This window comes from Malaclemys terrapin, chromosome 6, assembly GCF_027887155.1.
Source record: "Malaclemys terrapin pileata isolate rMalTer1 chromosome 6, rMalTer1.hap1, whole genome shotgun sequence".
NCBI lineage: Eukaryota > Metazoa > Chordata > Testudines > Emydidae > Malaclemys > Malaclemys terrapin.
Window position 1 is genome coordinate 112,748,853 of NC_071510.1, and position 9,249 is coordinate 112,758,101.

Consider the following 9,249-nt stretch of genomic DNA (forward strand, 5'->3'; position numbering starts at 1 on the left):
AAGTACAGCAGAACCTTGTTAATCCACACTAATACTTGGGAGACCGATTGTCAATTACTGACATTTTGTGCATTAGCAAGTACTGTAAGCCAACAATTAAGGAAGATAATGCATCACAAAATGAACTTTGTTGATTTTGACAACTGTTGTTTGGTTTTAATTATTTATAATACTTCATAGTGTACTGTGATATATTTTGTAAAAATAATGAAGTCTTGAGCACAAGCAATGTGCCATTTTAAGAAAACATCTTAGGAATTAAAGCATCTGAAGTCTATAGTTGGGATGGTGAAGCCATGGAGACCCCGGACACATACAGGTATCCATGCCAGACAGAATATATCCATAGTGTATTTCTATAATCTGACAGAGAGAACAGCCAAGGATGTAGGTCTATGCATAACAGCTTCCACTGGGACATACAACTAATTTGGGAGCCTCAGGAGACATTGGTCTGCATCCATTTCTTCACATAGGGTGCAATAGCAGCTCCAGACAGGCTGAGCAGACAGTTGGAAATCAGCATTATGTTCCCCTAGCTTTCTGTAGTTCCTAGAGACAAAGCTCTTTCAAACAGTCTTTGCTCATAGGTTCAGGTTTGGGACCTTAAAAAATACAAAATTTTTGTACAGAATTCGGCTGTGAAATCTTTACTATAAGGTATGGCAAGACCACTATTTGTGTATACACCTTAGCTGAGTTTTACAGTTATGGACTACCAAGCAATGGCAAGCCAACAATGGTCCACTATCACAAAACAATGTTTTGTTTTGATCTCTAAAGAGAACTTCAGTAGTTTGCCATTTGCCAACAATTTCCTATGCTTATAACAGCTAACTGTTGGCAATTGTTGTTTTGTTTTTAAATTATGGGTACTATATCTTGGAATTTTTTAATGTCTGATTTGTTGAAAGGTTAGTTTAATTATAACAATAGTGGAAAAAAAACCTAACAAAGCATCCACATTTAAAAAAAAAAAAAAAAATCAAATCACACACAGATATTTTCTACTATTTAAAAAAAAAATCACTGGTGATTTATGACTCTTCGGAAGCTTGAAAATCTACTTCCTCCTCCAATCATCAATTGTCTACAAAGTGGGCTGTTAACGCAGAATTAACTTCTTAGTGGAGACAGAGGGGGGAGAAAGTGAAAGGAGAAGAAGGGGAATTCTCTGGAGTTTCATCTGGAATTCTCACTCCTAACAGCCTACTTCTTGGTTGTGGTTTTGTTGTTGTTGTTGGGGTTGTCTTTTGTACTCTTTATTAAGGCAAAGTTACAAAAGTTACATTGTACATTACTTGCTCAGGATCAGGTTAATATTCAAAGAACCTGGCCAACTCCTCCTCTGAGTACACTAGGAAGGGTGCCAAATTTCTAAATACCCATTCCTCTTTTTGGTTCTTCTCTTCTGTACATGGTTTGTGTGCCCATGTCCCATTCTTCTAGTCAAAAAGAACCAAATGTGGTTTTTCAAACTTTGTTATTGCCAATCTTTGGTTGGCAGCAAGAGGGCAGATTTTTCACTAACATGAGAATAATAAATAGCATTTACCAGTAGATCTCAAAGCACTTTACAAAGGAGGTCAGTATCATTATCTCCATTTTAGAGATGGGGGGAACTGAGACAGGAAGTGACTTGCCCAAAGTGACTCAGCAGGTCTGCAGCAAAGCCAGGAACAGAACTCAGGTCTCCTAACTCCTCGTCCAGTGCTCTATTCTCTAGGCCAGTGGTCCCCAAATTTTTCAGGGGTACCCCTGTCTACACAACCACCCGCAGGAGCTGAGGCCGGGAGCGGGGCCATGGCTCCCGTGGGGGGAGGAGGGAGACGTGAACAGGAGTAAGGGGGCTGGGAATAGGGCTGCAGCTGGGGTCAGGAACAGAGCCGCGGCTGGGGGCAGGGCCGGGAACGGAGCTCCGGCTGGGGGCGGGGATAGGGTTGGAGCTACAGCAGGGGTCTGAGGCTGGGAGCAGGGCCTGGGCTGGAAGCAGAGGAAGCAGAGGTGGGGGTGGGGAGGGGCTGGGTTAAACTCCCTCCCTGCCCCCCATGAGGGCTAGCCTGGACCCACCATGCCCTCCCACAAATGGTTCTCTGCACCCCCACCCACAGTTTGGGGAACGCTGCTCTAGTCTAGGCCATGACAAAGCACTGCTTTCCCATCGACCCTCTGAAGCTGAGCAGACCACCTCCACAGTAGAACAGTGGAGAAAGATGACAGATGTAAAATGCATCCGAAGAAGTGAGGTTTTTACTCACGAAAGCTTATGCCCAAATAAATCTGTTAGTCTTTAAGGTGCCACCAGACTCCTTGTTGTTTTTGTAGATACAGACTAACACGGCTACCCCCTGATAGATGTAAAATTGCCTACATTTTGCTAACAAATTTGCTTAAATAAGGTACGTCAAGTTTTGGGTCGATCAGCCGCAATAGTTTCTCTTTAAACTGAAGACAAGCCCCAAAACCATCTAAATCCCCAAAACTTCTCTTTTTGCATGCTGTTTTGAAAGATTATTACAAAAATAGCTCTCTCCTACTCTGATATCTTTCGTATGTAAAATGGGCTGAAACTTTAAGTTACAGACACGTGAACATAAGAATTTATAATGGTAACTTAACAGCTCTTGAAATCCTGAATCTAATGAAAAAGAGAATAATATTCTAATTACACTTTCTTCCATTTATTTCCTCCACTCAGACTAATACAGTCGTCTGCAAACTGGATGGCAATTCTTGCTCAAAAGCAGCATGAAGCAGCTACAGGGAATCTCAGTGAGAGCACTCCAAATCAGGCAAGGCCTGTCTGTGCAACACCAGCAAAGAGAACAGGCCCTGAAAACATTAGGGTCAATATTTTCACATTCAGTTCCAGGAATCAGTATGCACATGTATGTTCTACCTTACAGTCATACTTCCAAGAAACAGAAACCTAGCTGTTTCATTCAAAGGAGACCTGGAACCTGATAAATCATTATCCCTCTGTTCAAGATCAAATACCCGAGATAATCCTCAATCCAAGATGAGCTCATGATTACTGATACAGACGACCAACCCTCTAACATTAAGCAGTATTTTCAACTGAAAAAGCTGGCCTACGTGGAAAAAACAAAGCTACCAGAAGTACCATATAAACCAGCATCTATTCAGGTTTCTCATGTTACTGTATAAACTTCCTCGCAAATGTAAAATGTAAATAAGACATCCTTTGCAAAAAAAAAAAAAAAGCATAATTAGTGCCAAAACCAGATAAAACAGATACACTGAGTTTTGTTCAATTCAAGTACCTACAGTTTTAAAATAGTTTATATCCTGGTGGGGAAAAATGAAATGAAAGGTGTTCCCATGTAACCATATGAATTTTAGCTGACACTTGGAAAAGAGCATGCATCATCATCAGCAATAAATACTATTCCTATTATGCAACATGGATTTGTGTTTGCAAGCAGAATTCTGCTACAGATGTTTATCGTCAAATATAGAACCTCTGCATTCAGAAATTATGTAAACTATTAAAAGAAATCATAGCACAGTGATTTGTGAGGCATTTTACTCCACCATGCAAGCTATTCATTACCCTATCAAATTTGAGAAACACAATATACCTATATATAAAACTATATAAAATATATTCTGGCTAAACATTTAACATGCCACTTTCATTATATCACAATTCACTTCCAAATACTTTATGTAATCTACTGCAGTCAGAAATAAAAAGGTTCCTTTATATTTGTCACTCTTTGATATAGACACCCTGCCTATCAACAGCCACCATACAACTTACCCAATCCAAAAATTCTCAAGGCTTTTAAGACTGTCTACTTTATTCTGCTGAACACAAAGAAAAAAAACTCATTTCACACTAGAATAAAATACATTTTCAATATTTTTCCTCCATATTTTTCTTGACTGTAGATTTATAAAACCAGCTTACAGCCAGGACTGGTTAGCTTTGTGAAAATCATACTGGATAAGATTCGAGAGTTGCTGATTTCCTGTTTTAGGAAGTAACAGTTCTAGCAAAAGAATCCCCAAGGCAAAATATTTAGTGTTCCAGTGTGTAAGCTCTAACAGCCTTTGTTCTTCCCTTTGCTATAATCATTACTGCTTTCTTCTTTCCCTCTCCCTCTCTCTGAAGCCTCCAGCTTTCAGTATAAGATGCAAATGCCAGCTCAAATCTAAGTACACATTTATTTTTTAGATGACAAAAAAAACCTGTCCATTATCCATTGCTGGGAAGCTTTGGTTAAAAGTAGTCATCCCTTAGCAGCTGATGTACTGCCCATTCCTATTCTTATTTCATAACTGCTCAATATTATAATTATGTCACTAATAATCCACTGGAACGCCATCAAAGCTCTAAAATATATCCTTCCACTTGGCTGCAAAATCCTCTTGGTGTAATACAGTTTAAGAAACACAATCAACTTGGTATGTTTTATATATATTATACACCTATACATAAAACATATATAAAATACCAGTATTACATTAAAGTCGTTAGTTCCGAAATAATAAGTAGGCTACCTAGATTTGGCCATGCAATCAATATTTATCAATAATTAGATGGAAAATTCTAAATGTGTAATGCTGTACTGCAATGCAGAATAGTTCACTGCCATGTGGTCCACAATTTATGATTGTCACTCAGAGGCCTATTCTGTATGACTGAATAGTGAAAAAATCCTCCTCTATGAGATATATAAATGAAGATATTGTATTTAGCCTGGGTATCAGTAAGTCTTTACAAACAACAGCTTTAATCCCATTACATTTGGATGAGGTTAATGGTATTTCTTCTCCTACATTTAAACCATTGTTTCTTCACCAATGTGTCAAGTGTGCAATCAGGAGTCAGATTTAGTTTTTGTATACATGTAGCTTCATACTGTTGTTATAGTCATACTCAAAATGCCATATCTCACCTTGTGAACCTTGACCTTTGAAAGATTTTTTAGCCAATGCTCAGTTATTGTCAGAGATGCTTTACCTCTGCAAATATGAAAGGGTTAAAGGCAGCCCCAATCAATAGGCCTACAAGAAAGAAAAAAAAAAAAAAGAGAGAGTATGCCTTACAGCATCTTTGCAATGCTTTTATGCACAATTCTACAACAATACTGTTTCCTTTGGCCTTTAAGAAAGACACAGCACCCCCCTTCACATCTTATAACGAAGAAAACCGTAAGACAACACCCTGTAAATAAAACAGCATGCAAAGCAGCATTCTTCAGTCACAAGCATAACTACAATTACAAATCATTCAATCCATTTTTATTTAGTTTAACCAGTGTCCCACCCTTGCAAAGCAAAAATATTTTAATAAGGGTCATAAATCTCAGCTCTTGCCCATTCTTTAAACATAAAAAGGAATGAAAAGCTAAAGTAATCTCAGTTACTGCAAATATGTAAATTTATATACAGAATCCTTTATGACTACATTAGCCACATACCAGTGCTGTGTGTCTAAAGTGTGCATTCACATACTGTTTTGGGATGGTATCTTTCTGCAAGCTCCTCTGCTTTTGGCTGCCATGAAGGGAGGAAGCTATCCCACTGTAGTAGCTCAGTGACTGCATTGTGTTCAGGAGCTGATCTGCCTCAAACCAGTTTCAGCCGGTTCTGGTCACCCTACATAAAAAGCTATGGCAACCCTCGCTGAGTTGCCAACAAGTCCCTGAAAATCGCAGGGGCTCTTTTCTTCTTTGGGTGTGGGGGTGATTTCAATTATGTCCCCCTATTTCAATTATATCCCCACTGCATACAAACATCCTTACACCCCAACTCCACCCCACAAACATTCCCTTCCTCTCCTCCCCCACTTACCTCCCACAACCTGGCTGAAAGCTGTGAGCTGTGTCTGTAGCTAACAAAGAGACTGCAATAAAAATCCTCATAGGATCTCTCTTGCTGCACAAGACAGACTCGGCCGCAGCAGTGGGGTGACTGCTAACCAAGGTCTTCTCTGTCTCCACTCCCTACAGTCAGGGTGGCTGCCGATTAACGTCATAACTGCCCCCTCATGCCAGCAGCTCTGGGGTGGCAGCTAACCAAGGTCTTCTCCTTCCCATCCTCCTACCTCTTCACAGTATTTGGGGCAACACTAACAAGTGTTTTCTCCCTCTACACATCATTTTTCTCCCCACCCCACAATCCACTTCCAGAAGAAATCACTTCTTTGTCCCCTCCCCACGCCCAACAGCACTGTGGTGGCTTCTTTTGTCTCTCAACCCTCTTTTGGGCACAGGTGGAAAAGAGTTGTTAACCAAGGTCTGATCTTCCCCCACACCTTCACAAAGCACAGGGGGCAGGGGGAGGGTGCTGCTAACCGAAGTCTTCTCATCTCCCACAACCCCCATCCCCAAATGTGACTCCGTCCTGATCAAGGTCCACTCAACTCCCCAAAGGTCTGGAATGGCTCCTCATCAAGGCCTTTTCTGCACCCACCCGTCTCAGCACTGGGATAGTTCCTAACCAAGTGCCCCTCTTTCTCCTCCATCCTCCAATCCAGGGCCTGGCTTCCTCAACACACACTTGAGGGTGGCTCCAAATCAAGATCTTCTATGCCCCCATTGCTGTCCTGTCCACCATCAATCTTTTCTGTGCCCTTTCCCATGCCCTCAGTGAGGTGGCGCCTCAACATGATTTTCTCTGCACCACCCCAACCAATCCCCCCATTGGTATAACTTATCACCGGTTTCTTCCCTCCAACACTTCCTCTTAAAGAAGCAGCTCCTGACAAAAGTCTTGTCTCTCTCTGATCCTCACCCCATCTTCTCCCCACACAGAAGTGGTTCATAGCCACAGTCTTCTCTACATCCCTCACACTCATCTCCTCCCCACTCTGGGGCAGCTCCTAATCACAGTCTTTTCTGGTTCACTCACTCCCCATGCCTTCCCCTCTCTGGGGCAGATCAAAACCACAATTTTCTCCGCATCCCTCGCCCCCATCTCCTCAATACACTGGGGCAGCTCCTAACCACGGTCTTCTCCACACCTGTCATCCTCATCCCTTGCCTGCACTGGGGGGCTCCTAACCACAGTCAGTCTCCTCCACACCCTTCACTCCCATCCCCACCCCTCACTGGGGGGCTCCTAACCACAGTCAGTCTCCTCCACACCCTTCACTCCCATCCCCACCCCTCACTGGGGGGGCTCCTAACCACAGTCAGTCTCCTCCACACCCTTCACTCCCATCCCCACCCCTCACTGGGGGGGCTCCTAACCACAGTCAGTCTCCTCCACACCCTTCACCCCCATCTCCACCCCTCACTGGGGGCTCCTAACCACGGTCTCCTCCACAGCCTTCACCCTCATCCCCACCCCTCACTGGAGGGCTCCTAACCACGGTCTCCTCCACACCCTTCACTCCCCCTCACTGGGGGGGCTCCTACTCATGATCCCTTCTGCATCCCTGACACCCATCTTCTCCCCCACAATGGCAGACTCCCAACCAGTCTCCTCCGCACTCCTGGCCCCCATCCCCCTCCTAACTAGAATCCCTACATGCTCTCCAGCACCAAACTAAAGCCCCTTCCTGTTCAGAGGGGAGGGGAGGTCTGGGTGGGGGCTGCAGGGGCCTTGCCCGGAGGAGAGGGTGCTCCCCTGGGAGGCCGAGGTGCCTACGCCCTAACCCCTCCCGCGGCTGGAGGCAGGGGAGCCGCTAACCACCCCCCGCCGTGCTGGACTTTGCAGCCGTCAAGGCTTGGCAGCTGTACCGCTCCGGTGACCTCGGCCCTGCGCGCTGGCTGCCGCCCCATTCCGGAGGAGTCCCCCCAGTGGAAGACAGGGACACCCTTTCCCCCTCCCCCCGGCGGCCCCGCGCGGCTTGGGAGCCCCCTGGGCGGCGGCGGCTGCAGGAGCGGCGGCGGCGGCGAGAGCCGGGCCCGGGGAGAGAGCCGCGGCTGCCGCACTCCAGGCCGCTCTGCCACAGCCCAGCGGGGCCTAGCGCGCGTGGGAGCAGCAGCCAGGCCCTGGGGAGAAAGCGAACCCGCTGCATGCACACGCCGCACCCCCATGCAAACAGACCTGCTGCTGCCCTGCAGGGCCAGCGACCCGCACCCGGGGGGCTGCTCCTGCAAGGGGGGCCTCGGGCAGACAGGGCTCAGGGCTCTCTCACTGCCACTGCAGCCTGCAGAGAGGCCTGGTTAAAAGATGGTTGAACATAATGGCAGAGAGAGAGAGACACTCTGGCTGGGACTGGAGGAAAAGGTGGGGGTGGGGGGGTGCCTCTGTGGCTTGTCGAGAGAGGGGAGAGATCGCCCGTGTGATCCGATTTTAAGCTTGTCCCTTGCTGGGAAAGAGGTTAGGGGCTTTTAGAGGTGTGTTTGGAGCATTTCCTTTGACAATCAGGGACTCCTTAGGGGACAGAGGAGAGACAGAGAGAGGGCGAAGGAGTTAAAAGCCAACCCTACATGTCTAAACCGCAGACAAGGGGAGCTCAAGTGCACTGCTGGCTTAACGGGGGATCTGCCATTTAGGGTTTAAAAAAAAAAAAAAAAAAACTTGTTCTTTAGGAACCAGATTGAGCAGGCCCAGGGAAAGAGTTTATATATATAGGTTGCCAGCTGGGATTCATGGTTTTAGTCTTTCCAAATTGAAGACTGAAAATGGTGTTGGCTAAAATGTCAATTACACAAATATTAATTTTAAAAATAAATTAGCAGTGAGACAAGCTAATTTTTTTCTTAATGATCACAGAGGTTGTTACAGCTAGAAACTGAGAACTTGACATTTGAAATTCAGAGCAGAAAAACCCCACTGACTTCAATAGGAAATGGGGGGGGGGGGGAGAAGCATGTTTCCTCCTTTCACAATCTTTTCTGTTTTATTCCTTCTTTACCTATGTTAAAAAGCCTCCAGTCTCAGAGTGTTCCGGTAGTTGTTACAGCACAGGAATCAGATCTGGGTTTTGTTTTCACCTCTGCCACTGACTTGCTATGACCACAAACAAAGCAAAAACTTCTTTGTACCAGTTTCATCACCACCTGTAAAATGGGGACAATATTTCCTTTCCTCACAGGGCCACTGTACAGCTTTGTGAAGCTATTTGACGTCCTTGGACGGAAGATGCTATGGAAGAATAAAAATTATTATTTATTGTAAAGTGGAAGAAAGGAGTTATTTTTTTCTGACTCCTGCAGTAATCAATTTACAATCTAAACATGAGATTTGATTAGACTTATTTTGGCATGCATGGGGAGGTTGAAATTCCATATTTTAAAATAAAATGTTATCTTTTTTATCAGTATC

The 9,249-nt window shown here is 44.6% G+C and overlaps 1 protein-coding gene across 4 annotated transcripts in view; it reads right to left on the reverse strand.

Moving 5' to 3' along the window:
* ZNF532 (zinc finger protein 532) overlaps nt 1-8,173 on the reverse strand; it is an 86,636-nt gene extending 78,463 nt beyond the window's left edge. Inside the window, exons 1-2 of one of the 4 annotated variants that reach the window (XM_054032702.1) lie at nt 8,026-8,173; nt 4,926-5,034 (exon numbers count right to left, since the gene is read on the reverse strand). The gene's annotated coding sequence lies outside the window, so the exon portion shown is untranslated. Of the gene's footprint in view, nt 1-4,925; nt 5,035-5,450; nt 5,542-5,823; nt 5,893-8,025 lie in introns of those variants that run through there. The other 3 variants (XM_054032703.1, XM_054032705.1, XM_054032704.1) reach the window with 3 other exon arrangements.
* Between the last annotated feature and the right edge of the window lie 1,076 nt (nt 8,174-9,249).